A 12,059-nucleotide genomic window follows, 5' to 3' on the forward strand; every position below is an offset into this window, starting at 1 on the left:
TAGCCTATAGTCTGTGTATATCACATAGGGGATATTTTCATTGGATCTGTAATCTCCGCCAAACTGTCTTTCACCTCAACCTCCAATGTTTTTGAAAGCAAATGTAGGCTAAACATTCTCCATACTTCATTGCAAATGAAGTCAGTTCCTTTGGGAAGAGTTTAAGTACATATATATATATATATTTTAATATATATTAAATATATATTAATATTATATATATATATTATATATATATATATATATAATATATATATATATATATCTGTCTTATGGTCTGCCTCTCCCCCAGGCAAAATCTCTAAGTCCAGATTCTGGAGCTAGGGGTGGGGAAGACGATGATATCCAGACAATGGTATCTAAATGATATCCAGCTCTAGGAGTTAAGCACATGATTGAGGGGAATGGGCATCAGTCTATAATCTTCTTGGGTTGCCTTTCCTAGCATGGAACCACCACCTCCTGAGCAGAAGGAAGAGTAATTAGGATGTTAGAATTCTTAGTTCACTACACCCAGACAGAACCTACCTTTCATGGTGCTAGGAAGGAGTCCTCACATCATGATGGCACTCACCCCAGGACTTAGCCTCAACAGCAAGTAGCGGGGGACAGGATGAGAAATTTTGGTGTCTTGCTCCTCCCAGGAAAAAAAAGAAAAAAGAAAAAAAGCTCTCCATTTGGGCACTACGGAGAGAAGATATGTGTTCTGGCCTCCAACAGTCCTGTTTCAAAAATCAGTTCTCACCTTTGTTACTGAATTTTCAAAGATACATATTTTTTAATAGATGTGTCTCCATTTACTCACCTTAGGACCTTTTTGAGAGGCTTTGTACAAGTGTGTTTTTTAAATTTTTTTTTCTCAGTTTTACTGAGAAATGGGTCGGTAGAACTCCTCATGTCATACATCAAGTCAGAAATTAGTAAGTGTTTGCATGGTTTACAACACTGATAGACATTTAACCTGGAGAAATAACAAGATTAGAGGAACAACTTGGTGATATAACCAGCTGGGGAAGTTGGATTACAGACTGGTTAGGCTTTGAGATCCAGAACTGAATTGAGGAATTAAGTTATATATGTGGTGAATAATAACCATTATATTTTTTCCTTTGGAATACTTGTGGTAAAGACATTAAAGAATAGACTTTTTTTTTAATTCTTTTGAAGCAGGTCCACTGAGAAGGAGACTGGACAAGGTTTCTGAAGTTTTTTTCTATGACAATGGAAACTGTGTTGAAAGGATTATAAGATTTGGGGAATTGAATTAATGGTAGTAGTAGCAGTATTCCCACTTATGTATGTTCTTCAAAGTAAGATTATAGAAAGTAGTTTGGATTATTTCTGGATTTGAATTCCTGAGAGCAAGGATGATGTAAACATATGAGCAAGAGAATTTAGGATATTGACTTAAAAAGTTGACTTAAATCCTGAAGGTTGTGATACACATAAAATAAAAATGGGTGTTTATGAACAGAAACAAAGTTGGCAAGTCCTTGCCCTTGAGGTTCCAATGAGGTCAAAGAACAACTAATAGGGAAGACTGAACAAGTGATCTGAAATAAGAGTAGGTCTTTGGAGATTAATTCACTTGATTTGATGAGAAAATCAGGGTTTGATCACAAGAGTTTGTAGATGAGAGAGTGAGAATTTATGTCATCAGAATGGGAAAAGCCAAAGAAATGAAAAAATTATTATTTTTAACATGTCCACATTGAAAGCTCTTATGGCGAAAACATAGTAAGCTGTGTTATAATATTTAAGTGATAGAGAAAAAGACCAATGTGTCAGCAGATGGCAGCAACAATGGCTAGACTAAATTTCTCATGGCATGACCTGAAAAATAATGATTTTAAGTATACTCATTATTACAGAATTGGTGTATTGGATTAAGATTTTTCAGACATTAAACTAGTGTAGTTATTTTTAATATAAATTTCCTATTACCATATGAGGAAAGCGTGTAAAGTTTGATGTAATTTTTGGAATATTATAAATCAAAACAGAACAACATAGACAGATAAGGTCAATAGTGATAGTTTCTGTGTAGACTTGGCTGATTTTTTCCTTTTAATATATTTAAAATAAAATCACATATTATTTTGAAGTTCAGGAAAGATACAATAAAACTCATTTTAAAAAACAAAATACAACTAATTCAGATCTTTCATCAAACTAGTCCTTTGTTTTATCCATAGGAAATGCAAATTATAATTAGATGTCACCTATATAACTCTATGTAACAATATACTAAGGAAATAGAAAAAAGGGTTTCAGGAAGCTTAAATGCCACAACTTCACAATTCAAATGCATGTTATTCAAAGATTAATGAGTGTGAGCATTAGTTTTAAACGTGGACTTTGCTCTTGAGAAAACGTTAACAGTAAACATAGAAATGTTACTTCCTCTATTTTGCAGTTGAAAGGGTGTTTTTCAAATCACAGATATGTGATGGTAAACCTCTGAGAAAAAACTGACTGAAAGTAATCAGGTTACTTTGTGTCTGTCATTGAGTATGGCAGAAATTAATAACCTAAAAATTACTTATAATCCAGATTCAGGTAAAGGAAATTTAGCTACATACTCAGGAAGAAAATGATGCAGAGAAGAGATTAAAAATTTTAGCAATACTGAGAACTAGGAATGGTAGTCATAAATATATGAGTTTCCAAATAGAAAACATTGAATGGGATGCCTAGGGGAGAATAACATAGTCAAGTAAGCAGATACTGGATTTTTTTTTTTTTAAGATTTTATTTATTTCTTTGACAGACAGAGATCACAAGTAGGCAGAGAGGCAGGCAGAGAGAGAGGAGGAAGCAGGCTTCCTGCTGAGCAGAGAGCCCAATGTGGGGCTCGATCCCAGGACCCTGAGATCATGACCTGAGCCGAAGGCAGAGGCTTTAACCCACTGAGCCACCCAGGCACCCCGATACTGGATTTTGTTATATGTTATTACTAATTCCCACTAAAAGCACTGGGAGAGTGAGAAAGGTATCACTAATCATAGGATATCAAAATTCAACTATTTTCATCTGAATTTTCAGTCAGATATAAAGATAATATATGTCAACTATCTCTAGATGTGTGATTGGGCATTGCCAATTCATGCCATTAAGGTGGTCAAAAAGAGGTCTACAACTTCCCTGAGACTTTATTCTCCCCTCAAACTGTCTTTCATTGTAATTCCTTCTGGCATTTCTACTTCACTTTGTGTGGGTCATTTTTTTATCCAGCTTTTGGGAGCTGACTAGCTTTGTGTTTATTCACCCACATTTTGGAATTCTTAAGAAGATAGTTAATTTTTATTTTGGAAGAGCATAGCCATTTCAGTAAACCCTCCTTTTATGCAGTCCCCTCAGGGTCTAGTTCTTGATGCAGCCTCTCAAGTATGGCTAGTATACATTAGCTAGATTCTGCAGTTTCTTCAGGCTATAATTCCTTTCCTTCTTTATCAGTCTCAGCACATCCCTTGCCAGGATATGTAGTGACTTGATCTAGTTACTCGCTTAGTGGTCAGGAATGGAAGTGTAGGGGTAGATCCTGACCAGGGCACGTTGCTTTGCTGAGGAGAGGTTTCTAAGGAGAGGAAGCACCTTAAAAGAGAGTAGTGGGCCACTTCTCAAAAAGGTCTAGGGAAATCTGGGGATTCAAGACTTGACATTGTAGCCATCTTGATGTCCTTCTCTAATACATCAGGGTGTTGTCTTTAGAATAGGAGATCTATCTGGCTTGAGAATTTTCTCCAGAAATCTACTACTCTTATCACTAAGCCCTGGGCCAGCCCACTATCTTTTTCTGCCCTGCAGCTGCAGGAGTGAATCTTTTTACATGCTACCCAAAATGTCCCCTACTTTCAGAATTACCTTTAAATCAACAATTGATACACTTTAATATTTTATTAAATTTTTCCATGAACATCAGTTTACCCCAGAGAAGCAAATCAACCCATTTTCCTTATATTTACCATTCCTGTCTTATTTCTGAAATAGTTGATCTATTATACCCACTAGTGCAAACATCTCTGTTAGTATGCTGTCCCTACTCTTTCCTGGATAAAATTATAACAATGATACTGCTACCTTGTGCCAGGGGCTATCTGTGTTCTACCTATCATCAGTGGTTTTTAAGCCAAAATCCCAGCTTGTCATCTGCTCCACTGGAACTTTCCTGACATCAATTCTTAAAAATCAGTGTCGGTGGGAAGATGGGGATTGGTGGAGAGGAAATGAGTTAGTGAATATTCTCAGGATCAGCTTCTATAGGGGAAAGAAGGAAGAAGAACTGGGCGGAGGGTGAAGTTGAGCTGTAACCAAACACATGAGGAAATTATGAATGTGAGATAGGCCTTTGGAATTGTTCAGAGTTGGGACAAGTCCAGACATTGATATTCCTACATTTACCTGTTAGTGGGTATAGGCTGCCCCTGAAGAGGGGGGCAAGTCACTTCTCTTCAGATGAGGGCAATGCATAAAGAAGGGTGATAACAAAGGCTATGAACTGTCTACAGTCCCAGAATATAAGGAAATGAGTCCTTCGTTCCTGAAGGATCTTAAGTAACATGTACTGGGTATCTCTTGTCATCCAAATTGAGGATATAACATGGTTGGGGAGGGGACTATTAGAAGAGGATTGTTTAGAAAGCTGTGGGTATTTTTATTTCTACCTATTTCTCCCTTACTCCTCTGTATACACATGTTCATTCTCCTATTTCCCTTCTACAGGGTAATTTTCTTTTACTTAAAATATAGGAAAGGGGACTTTAATTAGTCCACTAAAGAATGTGATGTATACCTTCTGGAATTTGGAGGATACATTAGACCTGTATCTGACTCATAATGTCTAGCTGTTGTCTATAAAGCTTAAAGCAGTCAGTGATTTGAGATTAGCAGTGGCAGTACACTGAGTTTCTGCTATGAACCAGTCTCAAAACAAAACCCAGTACTCAAAAAATGAACAGACTTTGCAGAATATGACATAGCATTGCTCCAAAAACCTTAAAGACTACTATTATTTTCCTACACAGGCCCACCAAAGACTCCTTACAACTGCTTTACCTGTCACAGATATTTCAAGTACCATTAGATCTCTTGGGTTACCCAGCCCAAGTTACACAGTAGCCTGGAACCAAAGCAGAGCCTTCTTTTGTTCTGGGCACACTCAAAACTGGTAGCCTTTCAGATGACTTGAAAGATGAGGAGGGGCACCTGGGTGGCTCAGGGGATTAAGCCTCTGCCTTTAGCTAAGGTCATAATCTCAGGGTCCTAGGATCGAGCCCTGATCCGGCTCTCTGCTCAGCAGGGAACCTGCTTACCCCTCTCTCTGTGCCTGCCTCTCTGCCTACTTGTGATCTCTGTCTGTCAAATAAATAAATAAAATCTTAAAAAAAAAAAAAGATGAGAATTACTATCCCAAATGAAATATGTTTCCCTAAAAGTTCAAAAAGGCCAACTAGGTGGTATGCCTCTTCCTTAATGGAAAAGACAAATACAGTAACCTGCTCTTCACTATGGAAGGATTATACCAGCTAATGACCAAGGCACTGAGACTCTGAAATTCTGTGGCACTAAGTATTTGTGGGATTTGTTTCAGACCCCCTGTTATGCACATGTCTTATCAAGTTGCCACCTCCTTTTTACCAAGTGTAGTCAGCACAATGTTATGTAGTATCATGTAGTACACAAATGTTATGTCCTGTGGATTGGGAAAGCAATTAATGTCCTTGCAGGCTAGATTATGATAGCAAGCTAAAGAGATGATATAACCCTCAGGTAAAAAGAGCGAGTGTGTTTTGATGGTCCTACCAACTGAAAGCAAACTACTCTTGATAGTCTTTACTAGAAGGTATGGATAAAAAAAGCATTCCCTAAATCAAGTTACATATCAGCTGTCAGAAGATATGTTGATTTGCTCCAGCAGAGAAATCATGCTTGAATAGCAGCTGTAATTGGAGTCAACATCCAATTAAGTTTATAATAATCCACTGTAATTCCCTAAATACCATTTCACATGCATTCCATTTTATATCCAAATAGATGAGTCATATAGGATACATGGTAGAAATCACCATTCTTGCACCTGCTATTCCTTGGTGATGACACTGACCTCTAATCCTTCCAGAAAAGTACTATTACTTTCAGTTTACTATGCTGATAGGTAGAAAAATTCTAGTGACTTTCACTTAGCCTTTACTATTATAATAGCACCATCTCTACCAGTTCAAGAACTTATGCAGGGAATATGTCATTTGGTCAGGATCTTTATTGCAATTGTACATTCTGGAAATGAGGAAATAGCCAAAGTTGGGTTGGAGAGCTGCTGGGCCTACTATGAAGTGGACTTAAACATCTTGAGTTGCTAGGAAATCGTGTCAAATCAGAGTCAGTGTCCAGTAACTCCCGGAAGGTCTTCTTCTTTCCTCTATCCCCGATTCCTTTACCATGCTGGTAAATGTCTTCAGATACTTTTGTGAAAGCCAGAAGAAGAAATTTAAATGTAAAAATTTGGTTGCAGTAATGTCTTCCTCAAGAATACTTGGCTTCCTTTATTCAATGGGCTTTGGGTCTTCAAACAGAAAAAATTTTAGAATTGGTAAAGTGCTATGACTTGCTCATGTTGTGATTCAAATTGGATTTCTTTTCACCAAACCAAGAGCTTTTCCTTTTAGAGAAAAGAAGAAAGATTTTAGTAAGCTGCCAATCTATTATAGTCTTAGGGATGCTATGATCAACTAGACAACACCCAAATTCCCCTCTGATTACGCCGTGACTTTGTTTGTTATTATGGTGACTCTCCTTGCCTTGTCTTTGGTGACTAAATACCTCCCTCGAGGTACTGACCCCTGACATCTACAATCAAATCATCTCCATTGTATTCGGGGGCCTCGCTTTGATGACAGCAGTTCCTATTATAGGTCTAGGTCTATAGTGTGTAGCCAGTACTGAGCTCGTCAGGATGCAGTTGCTCCCCCTACAGTGCTTTTCTCATCATGTTGCTGAAACGAGTGTTTCCTGAACCCTCCATGTAGACATACTGTGATGTGTGAGGCTGATTGGTGATGAGGTGTTCCTAATGTAGCATTCCAATACCCCTCTATCTTCCCTTATATTGTACCAAAGATATCCAGGTATTTCAATTCTATTTAGTACAGGCCACATTTGGTTCTAGGTTTCAGTCAATAAATCAAATATTTCTAGCCACTCTCAACCACCTAAACTAATACATTCAGTCTGTCCAAATCTTGGTAAGATTCTTCATCCAAGGAGGGACTAACATTAGTCAGGGGAAGAAAGGTTTCTTTTAGTGGCAAATGAGGCTCAGCAGAATTTAAGGGTTTACTGTCTTCAGTTTCACTGAAGTAAGCTTACTTGTCTCACTTCCATTTTCAGGGTTTTACCCTTTCCTAAGAACTGCTCTAACTTTAATATTATAGAACCCATACTTGTGGTAATTTAATTTCCATTGTAATTCAGCCATCTTCAGAAATAGACTTTGGTTTGTTTTTTAGAAGTTTGGCCCTGTCACTACAGAGTATACTGTTTCTTTGGGGGTATCCATGGAAAATTTTTGTTCTTTATCCAGATCCTGGACTGATAATTCCAAGCCCTGCATTAACATTTCTTTCCCTAAATTCTTCAGTGCACTTAGAAGAAAACATCCATCTCAAAGCTTATCCCTTGTTTTTACTATAATGTTCTGAATCATTAACAGCTTTGTTTCCCAAAGCTTTGCCTTCTGTAAATACTTTACTACAGATGTTTACAGGTGATCATTAAATATCTGACTTACCAATGCTTTCCTTGGACTATGTGTATTCCCTTCACCAATAAAAATAAAAACATCCATAACTTCAGTCTTAACCAGATAGGAGGCCAATTCCAGATGTCTTAGAGTTAATTCTGAAAATTTACTGCTAAAGTTCTGCTCCTCTGGAATATTACTGTCCAATAGAAATAGAATGAAAACCACAAATGCAAGTTACTTCTGTACTGTTAAAATATTTAGTAGCCACTTTAAAAATGTTTAAAAAGCAAAATTAATTATAATAATTTATTTTATTTAAATGAGTATATACAGATATTATCATTTCCACATGTAGTCAGTATAAAAATTATTAATATTTTCCTTACTTTTTTCTTACTACTTTTGAAATTTTGTGTGTATTTTACAGATACAGAACATCTCAATTTTGACTAACCATATTTTAGGTTGCTCAATAGCCACGTGTGGCTAGTAGCTACTCTCTTGGATGGCAAATGCCTAGAGGTTTTTATTAGCAGTCAGGGTTTTATTGAAGAACCAAAACAAAATTAGTGATACAGAGTAAGGGGTTTCATATAAGGACTAAAAGTTATACAATTATGGAAATTGGAAGAGGCATCTTTGCAGTGCTGTTGTCTCTGTATCTGATACCAAGAGTAAAGTCATCTGCTATTAGCCGTTAGGTATCAGTCAGACCAGCAGCAGATGAACTGCATTCAACATCATTGTCTTTGTGTCTCCATTTAGTGCAGGGGAACCATGTGGGAGCAGCTGCTGCCCTTCACTATAGACCTGCACCCTCGCCTGGCCCAGAGGTGAAAGAAGCAGGAAAGAAGCTGCCATGTCACCAAAGTGAGACCTCAGATCGGTGAGTGTGAGAGTGACACGCCACAAGACATAGTATTCTATATTAACGTTGGGAGGATTAAAAAAAAAATGTGACCACTGCTTCATTCAAACAAGTTTCTTTGTAGCCAGTATGAATCTAGAGCCCTACAGGACAGGGGATTTTAAGAAAACATTTCCAGCCTAACTAAGGTGAGACAGTAATAAGCCATTACAACTATGTTATATTAAAAAAATGTAAAAAGAACCACAAATTGAGAAATAAAACCTACATGAAATATCACAAGAAAGATGACTATCCATAGTTTGTAAAGGACTCTCTCCAGTCATTTACATAACAATAGTAACCACCAGTGAGTAAATTGAACATTGATCATTCTCAAAACATATAAGTAAGTTATAAAGGGTCACAAAAACAGAGTTCATTTCTAAGAAGAAACAATGTAAATAAAAATATATAGCTAGCAATTGGGTGTTTTTTATGGTTAGAGTGTTGAGAACGTGCTATCATATACATTACTGAGTGTCATAAAAATTGGTAAAAATTTAACAAAGTATAATTTTGTAAAATGCTGCATAGCTTTAAAATGTTTGTAGTCTATATTGTAGTAATTCTACTCATATTTTTTATTTACATTTTAAAATGGGTAAGTTTCATACATATCCAAAATAAAATAATTATCACATAAAATACTCTTAGAAAGTAGAGACGTGATGAAAGTCAGACACATCACTACATGTAAAGTTACTGCATGGTCGTCATTTTTAAAGTAAACATTATAATGTAATATTTCTCCAGTTAGAAAAAAATCTTGGAAAGAAATATTTTAAGATGTTAGTAGATACTAGTAGGTTATTCTTAATGGTTATATTTTCCTCTCTTTTCTAACATTTTTGAAATTTATGATCACTAAATTCTAAAAACTAACCAACATCCATAAAATGTTTACATTGATATAATGGTATTGTTTTTTAAAACTGTTAGGTATACTTCATATATGATACCACAATTTTTTAAATAATGGATCAGAGGTAATGATTTAGTGGGTACTGTAAGTAAGTTTTCTGAAAGTGTTTGTACCGTTTACACTTTCAGCAGTACTTTAGGAGCATTCCACTTGCTCTCCATTCTTGGTATTGCTAAGTCCTTTAGCCATTCTCATGGGTGTGTAGTGGTAGATCACGGGTATTAATTTTCACTTCTTGGACAACTAATTCAGTTGGTCACCTTTTTTTTTTTTAAAAAAGATTTTATTTATTTATTTGACAGAGAGAGATAACAAGTAAGCAGAGAGGCAGGCAGAGAGAGAGGGAGAGGAGGAAGCAGGCTCCCGACTAAGCAGAGAACCCGATTTGGGTCTCGATCCCAGGACCCTGAGATCATGACCTGAGCCAAAGGCAGAGTCTTTAACCCACTGAGCCACCCAGGAGCCCCAGTTGGTCACCTTTTAATATGCATCCTGGAAACCTGAATCTCTTCTATTTTTCATGTCTTACATTTATTTTTATCATTATCTGTCCTTTCTTACTGGAGATATTCTTTATGTATGGGATGCAAGTACTAGCTCAGGTTTATGTAGTACAGAAAACTTTCTCCACTCTATCTGGCATTTGCATTTGCTGTTTTGTTTGTGTATATGTTTTTTAATGAAAATGATCTCTTAATTTTAAGGCAGTTCAACTTACTAAACTTCTCCTTTAGGGTTAGTGCTTTTCATGGTTAAGTGTCCTATTTAAGAAAAGTCTCTGCCTACTCCAAGGTCACAAAGATATTTTTGTGTGTTATTTTTTAGAAGTTTTATTGTTGGACATTTCATTAAATTTCCTTAAATTCATTAAATTTGTGGTCCATCTGTCTTGATTGTTGGGTATTCTGTGAGGTAGAATTTAACATGTACTTCTTTTTTTCCTAAATGGAAATTTTGATTAAGCATCATTTACCTTGAAAACTGTTTCATGGTAGTAGTGATTTTGCTTTGAGTTAGATGATTATGTATATGTGGATCTAAATCTAGACACTTAGTTCTACTTCACTGCTGTCTCCCTGTTGTGCATCTCTATCACATTGTTTTGAATGCTGTAGCCTCATAGTCTTTACATCTAGTAGTATACACCTTTTAACTGAGTTCTTCAATTTTTTTTCTAGTTGTTATGTAATTGACATATATTAGTGTCAGGTGTGCAACATAGTGATGGGATACATGTACATATTACAAAGTGATCGCCACAATAAATCTAATTAATATCTATTACCATACACTAGAATTTTTTTTCTAGTGAAGAGAACTTTTAAGATCTCTCTTAGCAAATTTCAAATATATGTTTTTTTTTTTAAAGATTTTATTTACTCATTTGAGAGAGAGAGAGACAGAACATACAAACAAGGGGAGAGGGAGAAATAGCTTCCCACTGAGCTAGTTGGGAGCCTGATGCGGGGCTTGATCCAGGACCTGGAGATCAAGATGTAAGCCAAAGGCAGATGCCTAACAATCTGAGCCACCCAGGCACCCCGTTTATAATACATTTTTATTAACTCTAGTTACCATGCTGTACATTATTTCCCTAGAACTTATATTATAATCTGAAGTTTGTACCCATTGAACGGCTTCACCCATTTTGCCTGTGCTCCACCCCTCACCACCTGCCCCTGGCAACCACTGAACTGTTTTTTGCATCTATAAGTTGCTGTGATGTTGTTATTGTTCTTTAGAATGCATGTGTAAGTGAAACAATACAGTTTTGTTTTTCTCTTTCTACCCTCTTCCACTTATGCCCTCAAGGTCTATCCATGGTGCCACAGATGGCATAATTGCCTTGCATTTTAATGGTTGAATAATATTCCTCTGTGTGTGTGTGTGTGTGCATGCATGTGTATACATACGTTATGTGCCACTTTCTTTTATTCATCCGTCTATCATTGGACACTCAGGTTGTTTTCATGTCTTGGCTATTATAAATAAATGTTGCAATGAGTAGGGGAGTGCGTATATCTTTTTGACTTACTTTTTGTTCTGTTTGGATAAATACCCAAAGGTGAAACTGCTGGATTATTGAATAATTCCATTTTTAATTTTTTGAGGATCCTCTGTACTGTTTTCCCCAGTGGCTGTACCTATTTCCCATCAACACTGCAAGTGTTTACTTTTGTCCACATCCTCTCTAATATCTGTTTTTCTTATAGCAAACCTAACAAGTGTGAGGTGATATGTCATAGTGTGTCTGATTTGCATTTCCTTGATGATTAGTGATGTTGAGCACTTTTTCATGTACCTATTGGTCATCTGTATGTCTTCTTTGAAAAACTGTCTATTCAGATCATCTCATCTTTTTTTTTTTTTTTTTTAAGATTTTATTTATTTATTTGACAGACAGAGATCACAAGTCGGCAGAGAGGCAGGCAGAGAGAGAGAGGAGGACGCAGGCTTCCTGCTGAGCAGACAGCTCGATGTGGGGC

The sequence above is a fragment of the Martes martes genome (assembly GCF_963455335.1).
Source record: "Martes martes genome assembly, chromosome: 5".
Lineage (NCBI taxonomy): Eukaryota > Metazoa > Chordata > Mammalia > Carnivora > Mustelidae > Martes > Martes martes.